We start from the raw sequence: 21,728 nt of genomic DNA on the forward strand, positions 1-21,728 counted from the left end.
GACTAAGTTTCTGCACCATGAGCGTGAGGAAACACTGTTCTTTTTGGCCTTTTTAGATATGATTTATGTAAAGGAAGGGAACGTTTAAGAATACCGACCATATTATCAAGCCTTTCGGAGCCCAAGCACACACATTTAACAAGGCTTTCGTAGGATTTGTGGGCATTTCCATGGGTAGTTGTATGACTCTGGTGGAAGTTTGAAAATGTTCCTACGCCGTGAAATTAAAGAAACACTCACGGGGGACGTGTTTGACCTCATTTTTGGATTTTTAGAAGTGATTGATGGAAGGGAAGGGAGCGTCTAAGAACACCATCCCTCTATCTATCTCGCCCCGTCCTTAGCCTCAGCCGCTGCCCCCTCCCCTCCCCTGCAACGCCTCTCTCTCTCGTTCGCTAATATTTAGATGATCACTTCGAAATTTCTTTTACAGTCGAAGCCACATGTCAACCAGTTTTACATCCAATCTATACCACCTTTTCCTCTTCCTCCTCCTTCACTTCCTCCTCCTCCTCTTCCTCCTCCTCCTCCGCCTCGTCTTTTTTCTTTTCTTTTCTTCCTCTTTTTCTTCCTCTTCTTCTTCTTCTTCTTTTTCTTCTTCTTCTTCTTCTTCTTCTTCTTCTTCTTCTTCTTCTTCTTCTTCTTCTTCTTCTTCTTCTTCTTCTTCTTCTTCTTCTTCTTCTTCTTCTCCCTCTTTATCTTCTTGTTTTTCTTCCTCCTCCTCCTCCTCTTCCCTCTCTTTTTCTCTTTTCCTTGTTCCTCCTCCTCCTCCTGTGTGGCAGTTCGTTCGGTAGGGTTAAGAACATAACATAAGAACATAAGAACGCGGGAGTCTGCAAGAGGCCGGTAGGCCTGTACGAGGCAGCTCCTTTGACCCTAAGCTCCCGTGTATCTAACCCCACCTAATATCGCTGTCCATGAATTTATCTAGTCTATTTTTTAATGTGACAATTGTATTGGCACTCACCACATGACTGCTAAGCCTATTCCACTCATCCACCACCCTGTTAGTAAACCAATTTTTGCCTATGTCCCTGTTGAATCTGAATATATCCAGTTTAAACCCGTTACTTCGTGTCCTACCCGGTTCTCTTACCAACAAAACCTTATGAATGTCTCCCTTATTAAAGCCCTTCATTCATTTATAAACCTCGATCATGTCTCCACGCACCCTTCGCCTTTCTAGAGAATGCAAGTTTAACTGTTTGAGTCTTTCCTCGTATGGCAAGTTTCTCAACCCCTGAATCATCTTAGTCATCCTCCTCTGCACCGGGTTGACGCCACCATCATCATGCCTCCGCCCCAAAGCTTGGCTCCCCCGTTGAGGCTTCCGCGCGGCCTCGGACTGAGTGATGTGCAGCGAGGGAGTGGCGGGAGGAAACAAGGTGACTCTTCAGACCGTCTCCCTCTACACTTCAATTGGCAGTAGGGGAGGCGGTGGCCGAGTGGTTAGCGTGCGGGCGTGGTGTCCCCTTCTTAGTCAGCCGTTATTGATGTATTGCTGCACACACAAAATAATAATAATGAAATAAATAAATGGGTGAATTAATAGATAAATAATCATTGTGTTATTTACTCGTCTTGAAAAATATATTATGTTATGAAAAATATATATCCAAAGGGTGATAATAAATAGAGAAAATATAAATGCATGAAAGTAATGCTAGAAAGAGACGAAATAACAACATCCCGTAATTTCAAACCTTAGCAAGAATATTTAAACACACATTTATTTTATAACATTCGATTTGATGAACTTTGAAATCACACAGGTCCATATTCATCAACGCCTCGGGCTGCCGTTACGACTATTGCCCAAGGCCACGGAGAAGATTAACCGGGTTTTTATGAGTGTTGTTCCCTTTTGTGACGCTGAAGTCGTGTAAAACTATCACCGGGATCACAAAGCAGTTCGTGAAAGGTCCGTCAGCTTCTACGGGAGGCTTTTCAAACAGGCGAACTGAGTGAGGCGCCGACACGTTAAGAATGCGAGAGGAGAGTTTCAAGACGCCTCGCCACCCGAAACTGACCTCTTGACCTCTCGTTCTTTATCTTTTTTCCCGGAGCAGCGTTTAGCAGGCTCTCTTGTTTATGTTTATTTTCTTGCCTCTGAGCTGCCTCCTTCCCGGCAAAATAATATGATGACTCATGTGATCGGAACCGAAAAATACGTGTGCGCGCCGCAAACATATAAACGAACCAGCCAGTCATGTCCGCGGCGCCTGGCTTTGATTTGACACGTGACGGCGAGCGTGGTGACAGCCTTGAGTGGCGTCGCGTGGCTCGCTGCTGCGCCCGGCACTAACGTCAGCAAGATGCGATCACCGCCGTCTTTGCAGCTCTACCAGGGGAGTTCCAAGACCCTTCTCCACCCGATTGTCGGCTACTCTGTCAACTATTTGCGGGGTTGACTACAGCGGACTTTTTTTTTGTTTAATCTTTATTTCGCCCTTGAACTGCGGATTGATGCATTTGGTATTGTCTGCGGAGAATCACGGGATATCGCTGGAATGACATTGTGTCAAACCGGCAATCATTTCGTAAGACTGATTTGAGGCCTGTTACCTGCAGAGTGCGTGGACACCAACTCCAGCACGGTACCCAGAAGTCAATCTTTATCACTGGGTTGTTTTTGTAAGAGTTAACCCCGAGTGGAGGAGGCCGAGGGGACGCCCACATAGTTTGTGGATTGAGGAAATCAACAGATCCTGCCGGCAGGTACTTGGGACGGGAAGAGAACTACATAGGGACCTGCCCGGAGGAACCCGCGGGTTTGACGTCGTAGGGTGGGCGTGGCGACGCGCCCCCGGCTTATGCCCCAATTGACTGACTGATTATGCTCCCTCTTGTACTGTAAAAACATTAATATTCATGTACCTCATCTCCTCGTGGACTTGATGCTTAAAATCTTGTGATTGGCTATGAATGTTGCCCCTGCCTGCGTCAGACTCCATAAATAGCGTTACTTTCTACACCCGTGATTCTTGTATTCTGCCTGCGTCACAAAGGTTTGTACTCTGTCATGATTCTTGTGCCCTGCCTCCTCTAATACGATTCTTGTTCACTGCGTGCTCTGGTATGATTCTTGTGCCCTGCCTCCTCTGATATGATTCTTGTTCCCTGCGTGCTCTGGTATGATTCTTGTAACCCTTCTATTCTGTCATGATTCTTTCATCCTTGCTGCATCACACACGTTTTCATTCTCCTTTTCTGGCCATCCTTCGACAGACTGGCTTTTCAGTAACAATTATTCAGAAGACCAAGATCGCCCTTAGACATATCGAAGCCCAGTCTTGGTTTCTGTTTCTCAATATTTCCGAGGAAGGTTCACCAAGACTTGGCTGCGAGCATGTGGCAGCTGTGCCTCAAGAAACGCGGTGCTCCTCGGCGTCTAGCGTGACTCTGGACGATCAAAGGACGCCTGTAGTTTGCCTGACGCGGCCACTTTCCGTCCATTTAAGGGCCACGAGGAACACGGCTCTGCTTGCCGGTGTCTAGCGTGACTCTGGACGATCAAAGGACGCCTATAGTTTGCCTGACGCGGCCGTCCACCTTCCTCCCTTTTAAGACTAAGCAAATGTTTTACCTCGGGCGAAGGTTGGGGGTCAGAGCGCGTCATTAAGATCATTGCCTCGCCCCTCGCCCTATCCCCTCGACCCTCGACCCTCACCGCCACTCGCCCATTAAAGACCCAATTACTGCCTCCCCCCTCTGATAGATTAATAGAAATATATGAAATAGTAAATTGATGGCAAGATAGATAGAAAGATTCAAATATCGAGGAAGGTATAGATAGATGAATGTAGGTAGATAAATTACACACACACACACACACACACACACACACACACACACACACACACACACACACACACACACACACACACACACACACACACACACACACACAGGCTGGTGTTTGCCCGCCGTGCTGCAGCCTACGATATTGTCGTCATTGTTAGCTTTGCACTTAGTTCGTTCAACGTGTGCATTTATTTTTATTTTTATTATTTTTATTGCTGTTGTTATTGTTCTCTTGGTGTTCTTTGTTGGCATTCATTTTAGGTTTGTTTTTATTTTGTTGGCTTTGTTGTTGTTGTTGTTGTTGCTGGCTTTGTTGTTGTTGTTGTTGTTGTTGTTGGCTTTGTTGTTGTTGTTGTTGTTGGCGGTGGTGGTGGTGGTTATGATGATGGTGGTAGTTTGTTTTCTTCTTTTCCTTGTTTTTCTTCTTCTTTATCTTCCCTTTTCTTGTTCTTGTTCTTGTTGTTCTTGTTTTTGTTCTCGTTTTTGTACTTCTTTTTCTTCTTCCATTTGTATTTTTCCTTCGTTTTCTTCTTTTTATTTTTTGTTTCTTTTCTTTATATTTTCTTTTATCACCTCACTTCTCATCTTCTTGCTTACGTTTATGGCTCCCCGTTCTGCGTCATCATAACACACACACACACACACACACACACACACACACACACACACACACACACACACACACACACACACACACAAGTCTATGTATACACAAGGTCTTCGTTACATAGAGGCGGAGCGGCGTGGGTTTCAGATTTGAGACTCGATAGATTGCCACTTTTGCTACACTGTTGTTGCTTGTCCCTCCTGCTAAGAACTCCAGTGGAAAATATTTCTCTTCTCCCACAAAACAGTCCATGCATAACCCAGCAACTTCTCCGAGAGGAATTTTGAAACAGGCGAAGTCAGATGCCGACACGTTAAGAATACGGCTTGAATCAGGGACGCGCACTCAGGGTCACGGCGCTAAGAACAGACCGTCAACAAGTGCCTGTAGGGAGTCCAGTAGCATATATAGAAGACCTTAGATCCGTGTTTATAGTCGTGTTTATTTTTCCGTCCGAACATATCAGGTAAATTTGACGTTGCAGTAATAGGACGTGAGTGACGCGCAATGCATGTCAAGCGTTGTGTTATTTGTTGACGTGTTTTTGATGCAGACGTAAATGACTAGCGCCTTTTATTTGTTTTGCTTCGTGCAGTGAAAATGACGCAATACGAGCAGTCTTTGTTTAATTGGTGGACGTTCTCTCTCTCTCTCTCTCTCTCTCACACACACACACACACACACACACACACACACACACACACACACACACACACACAGACACACACACACACACACACACACACACACACACACACACACACACACACACACACACACACACGCACGCACGCACGCACGCACCCGCACACACACACACACACACACACACACACACACACACACACACACACACCATATGTTAGACTTAGTCATTAGTGATGATGTAAACAATCTCATAGGTAGGGTGGATGGTGAACATGAATTTACTATTTCCCCAGTTCACAGGCTCATAACATTTAAATTATTATTGCCAATATGTAAGGTAACTAAGAACAGTTATTTTAGGAATAAGGTGGGTTTCTCTGCTGCTACATTTATCAGTGAAATTAATCAGACTTTTTATGATGAAATGACTGGAGAGTGTGATCACAATGATTTGTTATTTAAATGAAATTGTGTGAATTGTCTTACTGACATTTATAATGAGGTGATTAAGACACAATATAACAATGTGTGTCCGATCCTAGAGAAGGTCGTTACTGTCAAGGATAGATCTCCCTGGTTTAATGGTGAAATTTTGACACTGAAAAGAGAGAAACGACGCAAGGAACGTAAATGGAGAAATGAGGGATCTGTTGTGGGCTGGGAGGATTATAAAAATGTGAGAAATCGCTATAATGACTTGATAAGTAGGAGTAAAAGAAACTGTTATCATACTAAAATTCTTGAGGCAGGATCAGATATGATCAAATTATATCAACTTTTCAACAGTCTTACCGGTACTACTTTGAGAAGAAAGCTTCCCGATGGTCTCTGTGATAAAGATTTAGCGGATAACTTTTGTAATTTTTTCAAGAGTAAGATTATGAATATTGTATCGGAATTTGTGTACACACCTTTTATGCCTGTTGCTGATGTTGAGGTGGATTGTAGATTGCAGTGTTTTAAAATCATTAGGAAGGATGATCTTGTTCGACTTTTCAAGAAAGCTAAGAAAACATATTGTGCCAGTGACCCATTGCCTGTATTAGATATCATGGATGCAGATAATTTTCCTAGTTTCATGGATATGGTGCTAAGAATTGTCAATACTAGTATTTCTTCATGTAAATTTCCGGATTCTGAAAAGCGAGCTGTTATAAAACCAGTCTTAAAGGGAAAACTTGATTATCAAAATGTAAGCTCTTATAGACCAGTATCAAATTTGCCTTTTTGTCTAAGTTATTAGAGTATGCAATTATTGAGCAGTTGATGGAACACTTGGAGAAGGTCCATGTCTTGCCTGATAGTCAGTCTGCATATAGGCCAATATTTTCTACTGAGACTACTTTTTGTTCTGTTGTTAATGATTTACTAGAAATGATGGATGGGGGTAAATGTGCTATATTGGTTCTTCTAGATCTTAGTGCAGCATTTGATACGGTTGTTCATGAATTGCTTGTAAAAGACTTAAGGAACATTGGAGTGGTAGACAATGCGTTAAAGTAGAGTTATTTACAAACCAGAAGTTATTGTGTGCAAATTGGAAATTGTTTTTCTTCACATGAAGCTCTGACAAGAGGAGCTCCACAAGGAAGTGTGCTGGGACCTATTTTATTTTGTATATACACGATTAGTTTCTCCAGGATACTACAACAACATGGTGTAGGATTCAAGTTATTTGCTGATGACACCCAGTTCTACTTTTCCATCACTGATATTGAAAATACAAGTGCTAAGATCAATAGTGTTATTAAATCAGTCAAGGATTGGATGCATTATAAGCAATTGAAATTAAACGATGATAAGACTGAATTCATGCTTGTGGGGAAGGACACTACGTTATTTTGGTGACGGTAACATGATTATAGGTGGTAATGAAATTCATATTGTTGAAAGTGTTCGTGACTTGGGAGTGTTGTTGGATTCCAATTTGACACTGAAATGTCAGATAAATAATGTCGTAAGGATTGCCGGATATCACCTTAGAAATATTGCTTTTATCAAGAAATACCTGGATGAAGATTCTATCAAGAAATTGTTGATTAACAATATCATATCAAGAGTGGATTATTGCAACTCAATCCACTATAACCTGCCAAAGCTCCAATTAAGGAAATTACAGATGGTCTTAAATAGAGCAGCGAGATTAATCAAGGAACTCCACCACGAGAGAGAATTACTCCTGTTCTGATAGAGCTCCACTGGTTACCAATAAAAGCAAGGATAGTATTTAAGTTATGTGTTTTGACACACCAAGCTTTGATTACTGGCCGTCCACCGTATTTGAGAGAATTATTACACGATTATTACCAGGTGAAGGCATTAACACTCGCCGAGCCACTTCTGGAATCACACTTCATGAACCACAAAAGCACTGATTTGTTCGATGTATCTTAGCTTCGCAGCATTCTCAAGCGATCTCGCGTAATCACTTAACACAAATGATGCTGCAGGTCCTGCCAGTTGCCCGCGGGTAGTGACTTAGGAGGGGCACACGTGGTCCGTCTGCTCACTCTGCTGGGGAGGTGACCACCAGCGGGTCTGCAGACGACGCACAAGGTGCAGACGACGCTATTTCGTGACGTCACTGCAAAACCTCTATACTCGTAAGAACATAAGGGGCCATATTCTTAAAAATTTCGAGGTAATGATTCGTTTTAGGTCCGTGCCAGTATCTCATAATCTACTTTATGAAACATCACTATCTCTTCATATATCTTTTCTACAAACCTTCAACAGTCATGGAAACGCTTTGAAAATCCAATTCAAGGACTTTTTTTTTTACTCTTGAAAATAGGGGATAATGGTGTGGAGCTTAGTTGACCCCGCAGCCTACACTACCTCACCCGCCACGTTGGGTTTCTCCTCCTCCTCCTCCTCCTCCTCCTCCTCCTCCTCCTCCTCCTTTTCCTCCCTCTCGCTAGCTCCCCTTTCTTGACCTCAACCTCGTCGTCTTTTTCCTTTGCTATTTTATCCTCCTCCTCCTCCTCACGCGTGGGTCAGTGAAATGGGTATGCCTGGGAAAGGTAAACTGAGGTAACCTGCGTGCCACAATCGGTCCTGTGTCGTCGGCTGAGGGGGTCTGCTGTTACCTGCGCGGGGTCACGGGCCAAGGGGACGGAGGAGCGCGCAGGGGTAATGCGTAGGTTATCGTGTGACCTCCCCCCCCTTCACCCCTCGTCCCACCATCATCTTTGCCTTATACAGTGTTGCGTCCTGGTGTTTTTTCTTGTGAGTGTTTGACATATTGTTTTAAATGAGGGTTTGATAGTTTTATGCGTGTGTGTGTGGGTGGATGGGTTTTGGGGGGGGGGTTAATGGTTGAATGTAGGGAAGTGAGCCAGTCATGTATTAGCACAGGTATGAAGGGGTATACAGTAAGGTTAGGTTAGGAAGGTTAGGTTAGGTTAGGTGTGGGTTTTATGGTTGAGGGAAGATTGTGTGCTGATAGCGGAGACAGTAACAGGAGGAGGCAGGCAGATGTAGAAGTCACCCAACCAGCCAGGTATTAGTACAGGTGTGAATGGGGGTATACAGAAAGGTTAGGTTAGGTTAGGTGTGGGTTTTATGGGGGAGGGAAGATTTGTGCCTATAGCGGAGAGAGTAACAGGAGGGGAGGCAGGCAGAGGTAGAAGGAGTCACCCAACCAGCCAGGTATTAGCACAGGTATGAAGGGGGTATACAGAAGGTTAGGTTAGGTTAGGTATGGGTTTTATGGGGGAGCGTAGATTGTGTGCTGATAGCGGAGACAGTAGCAGGAGGGGAGGCAGGCAGAGGTAGAAGAGTCACCCAACCAGTCAGGTATTAGTACAGGTGTGAATGGGGTTTAAGGGCCATATTCTTAAACGTAAAAGAACATAAGAACGTAAGGAGTCTGCAAGAGGCCGGTTAGTCTATACAAGGCAGCTCCTGTAAGTCTAATCCCACCTTACCTCACTATCCATGTTAGATCGTTAAGTGGTTTGTTAGTTTGTTTGTTAATGGGTAGTCAAACAGCTGTATTACCGTTAGTTAGGTAGGTTAGTTAAACAGATAGTTTGATAGTTAGCTAAGCAGTTAGAGTCAGTTAGTTAACTTTACTATATTCTGTATTTATTTATTTATTTGTTTATATTATTTTGTTTATTTATTTTTATTTTATTTTGTTATTTTGTTTTTTCTTTTCCTTTTCTTTCTTTCTTTTCTTTTTTTCTATTTGTTTTCTTTTTCTTTTCTTTTTCTTTCTTTTTTCCTTTGTGTTTTCTTGCTGTTGGTTTTCTTTTTTGATGTTCTTTTTTGGTGTTCTTTTTTCCTATCATCCTTTTGTTGATGTTCGTTGGTCTGGGTGAGCCGCTTTCCTCCCAGAAGAGACCCGCCCATAATTTTGGAGATGTTGTTAGGGCCGAAAGGTGGATGATGTTTGTTTTATTTTATTTTCTTGATGTCGTTTTTTTCGTTCTTTTTATTGCTTTTGTTTTCTTTTTCGATGTTTTCCTGTTCTTTTTCTTTTTACTTCTTTTTGATGTTTTTTGTTGTTATTTTTTTCCCATCATCCTTTTGTTGATGTTCCTTGGTCTGGATGAGCCGCTTTCCTCCCAGAAGAGACCCATCCATAATTTTGGTGATGTTGTTTGGGGCCGAAAGGTGGATGATGTTTCTTTGTATTTCTCTTTTCTTGATGTTGTTCATTTATTTCTGTTGCTTTTCTTTTTCGATATTTTTTCTGTTCTTTTTCCATATTTTTTGGGTGTTCTTTTCTATATCATCCCTTGTTGATGTTCTTTGGTCTGGGTGAGCCGCTTTCTCCCCAGAAGAGACCCACCCATAATTTTGGTGATGTTAGTCAGGGCCGGAAGGTGGATGATGTTTGTTATATTTTTCTTTCCTTGATGTGTTTTTCTTTGTTTTTTTTATGTTCATTTATTCATATCATCCTTTTGTTGATGTTCTTTGGTCTGGGTGAGCCGCTTTCTCCCCAGAAGAGACCCACCCATAATTTTGGCGATGTTAGGGCCTAAAGGTGGATGATCTTTTTGTTTCTTTTCTTGATGTTTCGTTTCTGTATTTTCCATTTTTCTGGTGTTCTTTTTTTATTTTCCTTTTCTTTGGTGTTCCCATCGCGTGGATTGTCTACGACAGTATAACGAGCACCACAAGCCCGGGTTTATTTAGAGTTTGCTCTCCTAGGCAGACTGCCTACCACGGCTGACGACCTCCACCTGCCCGGGTTTATTGTTCGGAGTTTGCTCTCCTAGGCAGATTGCCTACCACGGCTGACGAGCTCCACCTGCCCGGGTTTGTTGTTCGGAGTTTGCTCTCCTAGGCAGATTGCCTACCACGGCTGACGAGCTCCACCTGCCCGGGTTTGTTGTTCGGAGTTTGCTCTCCTAGGCAGATTGCCTACCACGGCTGACGAGCTCCACCTGCCCGGGTTTGTTGTTCGGAGTTTGCTCTCCTAGGTGTATTGCCTACCACGGCTAACGACCTCCACCTGCCCGGGTTTGTTGTTCGGAGTTTGCTCTCCTAGGTGAATTGCCTCCCACGGCTAACGACCTCCACCTGCCCGGGTTTGTTTAGAGTTTGCTCTCCTAGGTGAATTGCCTCCCACGGCTGACGACCTCCACCTGCCCGGGTTTGTATAGAGTTTGCTCTCCTAGGTGAATTGCCTACCACGGCTAACGACCTCCACCTGCCCGGGTTTGTATAGAGTTTGCTCTCCTAGGTGAATTGCCTACCACGGCTAACGACCTCCACCTGCCCGGGTTTGTTTAGAGTTTGCTCTCCTAGGTGAATTGCCTCCCACGGCTGACGAGCTCCACCTGCCCGGGTTTATTGTTCGGAGTTTGCTCTCCTAGGTGAATTGCCTACCACGGCTAACGACCTCCACCTGCCCGGGTTTGTTTAGAGTTTGCTCTCCTAGGTGAATTGCCTCCCACGGCTAACGAGCCTCACCTGCCCGGGTTTGTTTAGAGTTTGCTCTCCTAGGTGAATTGCCTCCCACGGCTAACGAGCCTCACCTGCCCGGGTTTGTTTAGAGTTTGCTCTCCTAGGTGAATTGCCTACCACGGCTAACGACCTCCACCTGCCCGGGTTTGTTTAGAGTTTGCTCTCCTAGGTGAATTGCCTACCACGGCTAACGACCTCCACCTGCCCGGGTTTGTTTAGAGTTTGCTCTCCTAGGTGAATTGCCTACCACGGCTAACGACCTCCACCTGCCCGGGTTTGTTTAGAGTTTGCTCTCCTAGGTGAATTGTCTACCACGGCTAACGACCTCCACCTGCCCGGGTTTGTTTAGAGTTTGCTCTCCTAGGTGAATTGCCTTCCACGGCTTACGAGCCTCACCTGCCCGGGTTTGTATAGAGTTTGCTCTCCTAGGTGAATTGCCTTCCACGGCTAACGAGCCTCACCTGCCCGGGTTTGTATAGAGTTTGCTCTCCTAGGTGAATTGCCTACCACGGCTAACGACCTCCACCTGCCCGGGTTTGTATAGAGTTTGCTCTCCTAGGCAGATTGCCTACCACGGCTAACGAGCTCCACCTGCCCGGGTTTGTAGCCGGAAGATCTCCGGCACCTCCGTCGGGGCCCGGAGGGACGCCGAGGAGCCCTGCCTGGAGCCCTCCATTCCTGCCATGTTCGCCAGGGAGACCTTGGGCTCGCTGGCGCTCCACACCCCCGCCGAGGCGAGGATGCAAGAACTCGCTTCTTAAAACTACCAGACTGGATTATAAAATTAATCATAATTACTGTGAAGGCGCCGGTCACCGCGTTTATCGGTTCAGGGATGGAAGACCGACGGGCCTGGGAAACGCGCACAAGCATCCAAAGGAATCCTCGCGACGGCTCGCGACGCAGCATCCGTTTCCCTTTTCTTTCTCATTCCAATTTTTCTTTTTTATTATATTTTCCTTCTCTGATTGATTGATGGATTGATTTTACTTGGTAGGAATCTGCTCACCAATTAACACCATTCAGGTGTACATTGCACCCACACACCTGCCGAGAGAAAACACCAGTGAGAGTGGTGACGCTCACGAGGACGGCTCGCTAGAGTTTCCTAACATTCGCATCGGGGCCCACATCTCTTTAGTCGTCCGTCTCTTTATTTTTATCTTCTCTATTTCATTCTATTTCTCCCTTTCTTTCATCCTTGCTCTCCATCTATGAATTTATTTATTTAATTATCTCTCTCTCTCTCTCTCTCTCTCTCTCTCTCTCTCTCTCTCTCTCTCTCTCTCTCTCTCTCTCTCTCTCTCTCCACACACACACACACACACACACACACACACACAGCTTTCGTAGGCGTTGTGGGTATTGCCAGGGGTAGTTTAATGACCCTGGTGGTAGTCTGACCTCCTATCTGTACTATGGACCTAAAAAAACACTCATGAGAATCCGACTGATCTGCTTTGACCCCTGTGGAAAAAGTTGGTATGAGAGACAGAAGCGTCTGAGAATACCGGCCTAGGAGTTGTCATGTATAAGTCGAGTGTCCTCTTGTTGGGTTAAGGATATGCACTGTTAATTATTTATTCATTTATTGGCATCACAGGAGGCGGCTCAAAGACAAAACAAAACACATTCACTAAAAAAACACCAACCACTTCTCCCACAATCAGAAAACACTCACCATCATGTTTTTTTTTCTTTTTTTTTGTCTCCCTCTCCCATTTATATATTTATTTTCGCATCATAGCAGGCAAACATTAACACACAGCACACACAAAAAAAACGATAACCACTTCTCCCACCAGCAGAAAGCAGTCACCATAATGTGCTTTTTCTATTTTTTTTCTCCCATTTATCTAATTATTTTCGCATCACAGGAGGCAGCTCAAGGGTAACACAATAACACCCTCAAATAACTAAACCTCTTCTCCCACAATCAGCAAGCACTCACCATCATGTGCTTCTCTCCTTTTTTTCTCTCCCATTTATCTGTTTATTTTCGCATCACAGGAAGCAGCTCAAAGGCAAAACAATAACACACAAAAAGTCTGTCCACCACTTCTCCTCCCACAAACACACGAAAAAATGGCTGCCATCAAGTGCTTTTTCTCTTTTTTTCTTTTCTTTCATTGATTCATTGAGTTTTCACATCATAGGAGTTTCATTTGATGTTGATGAAAGTTCAGCATGCAGCTTTTTTTATTTATATTGCCATTGTGCGGAACTTATTCTATGAGTATGTCGGAAAAAATGACCGAACGGGTAAATGTTATGAAAGAGATGGGGAAGCAAAATGGGGTTCGATCCTTATGAGAAGAAAGTTTTATCTACGAATTATTGGGTCTGGATTAAAGTCTTCCCCCACCCCATCCGCTGCTTCCTCCTCTTCCTCCTTTTCTTCCTCCACTTACCCTCTTCTAGGTTCTATCTGTACACCTCTATATAGTTTCTCGTGGAAATACTACAAGAATACACAGTCGTTCCACGTACAGCATGATGACGTCACACTCTCATCTGACCTAAATCTAGGCTCGGGGGTTCGGATGAAAACAACAACAACTAAAAGTAAAGGGATGACTCATGTGTGACGAATATAATGCAAATAAAAGGTAGCGAAAACAAAGAACCTGATGTTAAGGGCCAGTCTTACAGTCCAGTACAGCACGCTTGTAAGCTCCCCAACCGAACACAAAACACGACGAAAATTACTTGTATAGTTTTTTTTTTTTTTTTCCTTACAGCAGAGGAGTCAGTTCAAGGGCATAAAAAAAGGTAACAAATGTGAAAAAAACACTATACAAGGAATTTTCGTCGTGTTTTGTGTTTGGTTGGGGAGCTTACAAACGTGCTGTATGTTTACGAAGGCGCGTCGCCTCCTCTGGCGACGGCCGCGGCGACGCTGCAGTCGCCGCAGCCGTGAAATAGCTCGCAAAGGGTTTAGGGTCGGGGAGCATAGTTAAACTACTCCAACCAAACTTTACGACCTACTAACGGGGGGCTGCGCCCCCCTCGACCCCCTCATTCTAACCAGGGGGGGCTACGCCCACCCCCTGGACCCCCCTCCACATGTATATGTGACTTATTTCAGCGAGAAGGTATTTCTCGCAACACCGGCTGCAGCGTCGCTGCGGCCGCCGCCAAAGGAGGCTACGCGCTTTCGTAAACATTATCTCCTATTTTCAGGAGTAAAAAAAAAGTCCTTGAATTGGGTTTTCAAAGCGTTTCCTTGACTGTTAAAGGTTTGTAGAAAAGATATATGAAGAGATACTGATGTTTCATAAAGTAGGTAATGAGATACTGGCACGGACCTAAAACGAATCTTAACCCATTTCGGCGCCCGAGCTCACATACTTGACACGGTTTTCGTATGAGTTTTCGGTATTTCCAGGAGTATTTTAATGGTCCTAGTAGTAGTTTGATTCTTCTTCTGTACCATGAACCTGAAAACACTCTCATGAGAACCCAATTGATCCCCTTTTTGGCCTTTGGAAATAGTTGGTGTGAGGGAAGTGTCTGCCAATACTAACCAAGGAGTCTGCGAGAGGTCGGTGGGCGTATACAAGGCAGCTCCCGTGAACCTGACCCCACCTAACGCCACTAGTCAATCCGATCCTCATAATCTTCACCCATTACTAGTCCACTGCAGCATAGAGGCCTTTCCCAACGTCCTCCACCTCTCCTAACCCCACCTAACCTAAGCTAACCCCACTCTGACCTTCATAATCTTCACCCATTACTAGTCCACTGCAGCATAGAGGCCTTTCCCAACGTCCTCCACCTCTCCTAACCCCACCTAACCTAAGCTAACCCCACTCTGACCTTCATAATCTTCAGTCATGACTAGTCCACTGCAGCATAGAGGCCTTTCCCAACGTCCTCCATCCCTCTCTGTTTGATATATACTCCATCGTGCTTTGGCAAATACTCTTAACTTAATATAATCTTCATCTTCAGGCATTGCTAGTCTACTGCAGAACAAAGGCCTTTCCCAACGTCCTCCACCTTTCTCTGATATTATACTCCATCGTGGTTTGGCAAATACTCAAACTTAATCTAATCTTCATCTTAAGGTCTTGTTAGTCCAATACAAAACAAAGGCCTTTCCCAACGTCCTCTACCTTTCCCTGATATTATACTCCATCGTGGTTTGGCAAATACTCAAACTTAATCTAATCTTCGTCTTAAGGTCTTGCTAGTCCAATACAAAACAAAGGCCTTTCCCAACGTCCTCCACCTTTCTATGTTAGGTGTTAGACTTCTTTATCCTGCTCTGGCAAATGCTCTAACTTTAGGGATTGACACTGTAAACTTCATATCGTCAGTCTATGGCAGAACAGAGGTCTCTCTCAATGGTCCATCTCTATTCCTTCACCTTTCTCTGTTTGATGTTAGATTACGCCATCCTGCTCCGGCAAATGCTCTAACTTAAGTGACTGCAATACTCTAATATTCACCATCTTAAGTTATTACTAGTCTATTACAAAGGCCTTTCCCAGTTGTCTGTTCCTCTACCTTTCTCTGTTTGATGTTAGTGTGCTCCATCCTGCTCCGGCCAATGATCTAATGTAATCTCTCCACCTGCTCGCCCTCTGCCCGCCCTGACGTGTACGTGTTCTGGGTCGTCACTGTTGCGTTGGCTGTCCTCCTGATGTCAGTTCTCCGCGTGCTGTGTCCCGCCGAGTCCATTTCTCGTTCTTGTTTGTTGATAGATTATCTTTATTTTTTGTTTGTTACCTAATCCATGATGCTGTCTCTCTCTCTCTCTCTCTCTCTCTCTCTCTCTCTCTCTCTCTCTCTCTCTCTCTCTCTCTCTCTCTCTCTCTCTCTCTCTCTCTCTCTCTCCTTCCCCACCATCCTTCTGCCTATACATACTAGCATAAATACAATCACACATACATACATTCACTCACACACAAACAAACATGTTCTCCCAGTAGTTCCTCCCAGACATGTCCATTAGGAATTCAGCCGCCGTAAGGACAACAAGGAGGCGCCTAATCTACTCCCTCAATAAAAAGAACGGCCTCGAGCTCTTGTCATCCCAGCGGCAGTGGTGAGCTCGTCCCGCACTGGGCTGGCGTGGCGGCGAGGGCGGGTCTAAAGGCTTTGGTCGGGCACGCGTCTTTGGCCCACATTCTCAGACATTTGATATTGCTTTTGCAGAGGTTGTGTTTGTATTTCCATGAATAGTCTTATGAGCCTAGTTATAGTTTGACAAAGCTTCTGCACCGGGGATGTGAGAAAATTGTGTTTGTTCTTGGTCTTAGTAAGTTTATAACATGAAAAGCCTTCCAAATGATGAACAAGTGAAGTCGTATAAAAGAAACTATTATATAACATTGGTTTAAGTAATTTTTAAACATAAGAGACCTTCCAAATGTAAATGCAAATGAGGTATAAAGTTGTGTTTCTTCCATTGTTTTAGTCATGGACTTCCAAATGATTAACAAATGAAGTCGTATTAAAGAAGCTGTTTTTTCCATCTCTGTAGTCATTTTGAGCTTGAATGGCCTTTGAAATGGACCTAAAACCAACGAGTAAGTCAAGTAATTGGAGAGGGAAGGAAGGAAAAAGAAAAGTAAAGTTCCAAGGCCTTCAAAATGATTCACTATGGAAGTCAAGTGAAAGAAGCGGTGTTGTTCTTCATTGTTTCAGTCATTTGTAAGCATGATAGACTTTACAAATAGACTTCAAACTAACCAGTAAGTCAACGGGAAAGGAAAGAAGGAAAGTAAGTTCAGTGCCCCACCAACAACATCCTTTTCGTGTTGGTGAGGGGCGGGGCGCGTCACACCAACAGCCTCAAGTATGCCATGAGGGCGGCGGAGGGGGGCAGGGCGTGGCAGGGGAAGGGGAGGAAGGGAAGGCAGGGGAGAGGAGCAACTATATGTGTGTGTGTGTGTGTGTGTGTGTGTGTGTGTGTGTGTGTGCTGGGTCTGTCACTGTTTACCCACCCATATAATAGCGTACGGTCTGGTCTTTGGGGGCAGTGACCACCAACGTGTAGGGGGGGGCGCTATTTAAGGGGGTTAGAAAACGGTTAGTCATAATGTGTTACTTACAAAATAACTAACGAACCAACACGAGCACGACACACTTTTCAACTTCATATTTATCTTTGTTCTCAAGGGAATGGATGGAACCGAAGGTACGGTAAGGATGGAAGGGAAGGGAAGGGAACAGAAAGAGACGGGAAGGAGAAAGAAGGAGGAGGGAAAAGGAGGAGGAGGAAAGGAAAGGGGAGGGACGGGAAGGAAGGGAAGGAAGGGAGGAGGGGAGAAGGAGGGAGGAGGAGAGGAAGGAGAAGGGAAAGGGAGGGAAGGAGGAAGGAGGAGGGAAAGAAAGGGGAGGGAGAGGGAGAAGGAAGGAGGAGGGAGAGAAAGGGGGAAGGAGAAGGGAAGGAGTGAGGGAAGGAAGGGGAGGGACGGAGGGGAAGGAGGAGGGAGAGAAGGGGAGGGACGGAAGGGAAGGGAAGGAGGGAGAGAAAGGGAGGGACGGGAAGGAGAAGGAAGGAGTGAGGGAAAGAAAGGGGGAGGGACGGGAAGGAGAAGGGAAGGAATGAGGGAAAGAAAGGGGGAGGGACGGGAAGGAGAAGGAAGTGAGGAGAGAAAGGGGGAGGGACGGGAAGGAGAAGGGAAGGAATGAGGGAAAGAAAGGGGGAGGGACGGGAAGGAGAAGGGAAGGAGTGAGGGAGAGAAAGGGGGAGGGACGGGAAGGAGAAGGGAAGGAGTGAGGGAAAGAAAGGGGGAGGGACGGGAAGGAGAAGGGAAGGAGTGAGGGAAAGAAAGGGGGAGGGACGGGAAGGAGAAGGGAAGGGATGTGTGTGTTGCGGGGTAGTTTAGGTTCTTTGATGGCGGGTTAGAAAAAAAGTTCGTCAAAATTTGCCAGTATCTAACCAACAAACTATCTTGCTGACCGAAACTGACCTCTGACTGAAGTTGACCTCTCTTTTGGCCACTCTTCTGAACTCTTTTTTGTTATTTATTATAAGGGCAGTGTTTAGCGGGCTTTTTTCATTATTATTATTCATTCTTTTGCCCTTGAGCTGCTTCCTTTACTGTAAAAAAAAATAACACTTTCACTTCTTCAAACCTCATATTGCTCTTTGTTTTCATTTTCACCCGTCGATATGTGTGTGGGTGTGTGGGACGTTTAATTTCTTTGGTGAGAGGTTGATATAAAAGTTCGCCAAAATGTGCTACTAGCTTAATAACTAACCTAACCTAACCTAACCTTTATACCTTCAAACCTCATATTCCTCTTTATCCTCACCTTCACGCCTCATACTCCTCATATATCTAACTCCTCCACGCCTCATACTTCTCTTCTCTTTAACACTTATAGTCTCAAACATTTCGGGGCTCACACACCCACATTTGGTAAGACTTTCGTAGAGGTTGTGGTGTTAGTAGTATTTCCATGGGTAGTTTTATGAGCTTAGTGATAGTTTGAAAAGGCTTCCATATTCTCAATCATTTCAGCGCTCACTCACCCACATTTGGTAAGACTTTCGTAGATGTTTTGGTTGTGTTAGTATTTCCATGGGTAGTTTTATGAGCCTAGTGATAGTTTGACGAGGCTTCTGCACCATGAACGTAAAAATAACACCCATGAGAACCCGACTAACCTCCTTTGTGGCCTTTGAAAATATTGACTGTGAGAGGCGAAAGAGTTTGGTAAAGGTTGTAGGCATTGCCATGGGTAGTTTTATGGGCTTAGTGATAGTGTGACAAGGCTTCTGCACCATGAACGTGAAAAAAAACACTTGAGAACCCGACTAATCTCCTTTGTGGCCTTGGGACGTTTGTTGCAGCTGAGAATACACGCCTCAAACGTCAATACCCACATGACGCAGCAATCCACGGCCAGGCAGAGGGGAGTGAATGCGTCAGTGTGTCAGTAAAGGAATCCAATGCAACCGTCGCCAGGCTAATCCGACACCCACGAGGGATCAGGTGTTTACAAATATTAGTTCGTGCCGAGCAGTGAGCCTTCCCGCCCTGACTCACCACAATGCTAACACGCTGAAGCTGTTGATCTCCGGCGCACGCACGAACACTTGAAACGAGGAGGGAAACGGGGCGGAGGACAAGCTAAGAGAGACATGAAGGGAAGGAAAGAGGGAGAAGGGGAAGGGAAATTAAGAAGGGAGGGAGGAAGGAGGGAGAGAGGGGAAAGGATCACTCTTGCAATGGGAAGGAAAACGTAACGAAGGACAAGCTAATAGACAAATGAAGGGTTATGAAAGGAAAGGATGGGAGGGGAAGGGAAGGCAAGGGGGAGGAGGGATGGTAAAAGAAAGGAAGGAGGGAGAGGAAGGGACGGGAAAGGAAGATTAGAGGGGAAGGGAAGGGGAAGAAAGGAGGGAGAGGAAGGGACGGGGAAGGAGCGGTAAGAAAGGAGTAAAAGGAGAAAGAGGAATGAACAGGGAAAAGGGAGGAGGAGAGAGAAGGGAGGGAAAGGAAGGGAGGCACGTCAAGGTAGAGGAAAGGAGAGAAGGGAGTAAGTAAAGAGGGGAAGAGACAGAGAAAGGAGAGAGGGGAAGGAGAGAAAGGAAGGAACGGGGGAAGAAGGGAGGGGAAAGGAAGAGGGAGAGACAGAGAATGGGGGAAAATAAGGGATGGGAAGGAAAGAAAGGAAGGAACGGGGGAAGAAGGGAGGGGAAAGGAGGAAGGGGAAGAAACATGTAGGGAAGGAGGGAAAAGAAGGGATGGGAAGGAGAGAAAGGAAGGAACGGGGGAAGAAGGGAGGGGAAAGAAGAGGGAGAGACAGAGAAGGAGGGAAAATAAGGGATGGGAAGGAAAGAAAGGAAGGAACGGGGGAAGAATGAAAGGGGAAAGGAAGGGGAAGAAACAGGGAAAGAGGTAAAAGAAGAGATGGGAAGGAGAGAAAGGAAGGAGTAAGGGAAAAGAAGGGAGGGGAAAGGAAAGGGAAGAGACAGGTTAGGAGGGAAAAGAAGGGATGGTAAGGAGGAAGGAGTAAGGGGAAATAAGGGAGGTGAAGGAGGGAGGGGAAGAGACCGAGAAGGAGGTAAGGTAGGGGAGAGAGGGGACGGTGAAGAAGGGGAATAAGGGGAAGGGAGAACACACTTGCAGGCCGCGTGTTCCCTCGAGGGGCTGAACAGAGGGGAGAGAGAATGAAAACAGCGGACTAGGAAGTGGACGAAAGACTTGTTATACCCGACTAAAAAAAGGTGATCTGCAGTTCAACGAGTGAGGGGACGGCATCAGAGAGCGCGGATATGGGCACGAGGACACGATTGTTGAGAAAGGAAGGGAACGCAAGTGACTGTAGGAGGATGAGAAATGGCTGACAAAATTAGGGAAGGGAAGGGGAAAGAAGGGAAAGAGTTAAGGGGGTGGACGGGGAGGGAAAGGGACGTGCGAGAGGGAAGGGGAAGGGATTTGGAAGGGGTAAAAGGGAGAAGGGACAGGGTAGGAAGGAGTTAAGAGAAGGAACACAAAGCAACACAAAGGAAGAACAAACAACAGCAGACCTGCTGGTCCTTACGAGGCTGTTTGTGACAAGCTACACTAACTATTTAATCAAAGGTGGAAGATGAAGGACAGCAAAGGCGAAGGCTCCTCCCCGCCCCCCATCCCTCCAGCCAAAGCTGGCAGGAAAGGAAAAAGAACCATGCAGCATGGAAAAACTGCATGGAAATTATGTAGGAAAGAGGAAAGAACTACCATTACTGCTACTACTAACCGGGCGATAAAAGCGGACAAAGACACCAGTATTCGAAAGAACTTAACGTTATTACGACAATGAGTAATATCTTAGTTGCTGGTTGGATTCAAAATACTTGTCTTATCTATTCTTGAAGGCCGTAACTGTTGTACTATCAACGACATCACAGGGGAGAGAGTTCCAAACATTAACAACTCGATTGAAGAAGAAGTGTTTAGCTTCGTGCGACGAGAATCTTTTACCACTTATCTTCAAATTGTGGTTTCTTCTTGTTCTATTTGATCGATCAATTGTAAAGTAATCTTCCGCATTAATATCACTGAATCCTTTGAACATTTTAAACATTTATATTAGATCGCCTCGCATTCTTCGTTCTGATAGACTGAATAAATTTACTTCTTTAAGCCTTTGTTCATATGGTAAATTTCTCAACCTAGGAATCATCTTTGTTACTCTTCGTTGAACCCGTTCCAACTTTTCTATGTCTTTTCTGTAGTAGGGAGACCAAAACTGTACACAGTACTCTAGACGGGGTCGAACCAATGAATTATACAGTTTTAATAATACTTTTTCCGATTTATTGTTAAAGAAGACTCGTCCGATGAAGCCAACCAATTTGTTTGCAGTTTTAACTACCTCTGAACAATGCTGACCGGGCTTTAAATCGCTTGATATAGTGATTCCAAGATCCTTTTCTTTACTTACTGCAGAAAGTTGTTGGCCATTCATTACGTACCGAACGCGATTGTTATTTTTTCCGATGTGCAACACTTTACATTTGTCAACGTTAGATTTCATTTGCCATTGATTGGCCCAACGTACAAGTCGATCTAGATCTGATTGTAAAGCTTCTTCGTCGAGTGTCGCAGTTACTTTACTAGCAATTTTTTGTGTCATCTGCAGATTTTGATACTTTGCAAGTGAGCCCATCATCGATATCATTAACATAAATTAAGAAGAGCATGGGGCCAAGCACTAATCCTTGAGGTACGCCGCTTTTGACATCGAGCCAGTTAGATGTAACACCGTTTATAACTACTCTCTGTTTCCGCTCAGA

At 44.9% G+C, this 21,728-nt stretch overlaps 2 long non-coding RNA genes across 12 annotated transcripts; one reads left to right on the forward strand and one right to left on the reverse strand.

Moving 5' to 3' along the window:
• Positions 1-9,451: 9,451 nt before the first annotated feature.
• On the reverse strand, positions 9,452-11,655 carry LOC126989852 (uncharacterized). Of its 8 annotated transcripts, none has more exons than XR_007743792.1 (5): positions 11,508-11,655; positions 11,307-11,442; positions 11,053-11,241; positions 10,521-10,724; positions 9,452-10,452 (listed from the first exon to the last, which is right to left on the reverse strand). It is a non-coding gene; the product is annotated as an uncharacterized LOC126989852 (long non-coding RNA). The 8 variants fall into 8 exon arrangements; XR_007743798.1 differs by having other exon boundaries at positions 11,307-11,377; positions 11,443-11,572; XR_007743794.1 differs by lacking the exon at positions 11,508-11,655 and having other exon boundaries at positions 11,053-11,111; positions 11,307-11,477.
• On the forward strand, positions 10,361-11,577 carry LOC126989853 (uncharacterized). Of its 4 annotated transcripts, none has more exons than XR_007743802.1 (4): positions 10,361-10,494; positions 10,823-10,890; positions 11,086-11,280; positions 11,476-11,577. It is a non-coding gene; the product is annotated as an uncharacterized LOC126989853 (long non-coding RNA). The 4 variants fall into 4 exon arrangements; XR_007743799.1 differs by having other exon boundaries at positions 10,369-10,494; positions 10,758-10,890; XR_007743801.1 differs by lacking the exon at positions 10,361-10,494 and adding an exon at positions 10,532-10,627 and having other exon boundaries at positions 10,758-10,890.
• Positions 11,656-21,728: the final 10,073 nt, after the last annotated feature.

The sequence above is a fragment of the Eriocheir sinensis genome, unplaced genomic scaffold, assembly GCF_024679095.1.
Source record: "Eriocheir sinensis breed Jianghai 21 unplaced genomic scaffold, ASM2467909v1 Scaffold1338, whole genome shotgun sequence".
In the NCBI taxonomy this organism is placed as follows: Eukaryota; Metazoa; Arthropoda; class Malacostraca; order Decapoda; family Varunidae; genus Eriocheir; species Eriocheir sinensis.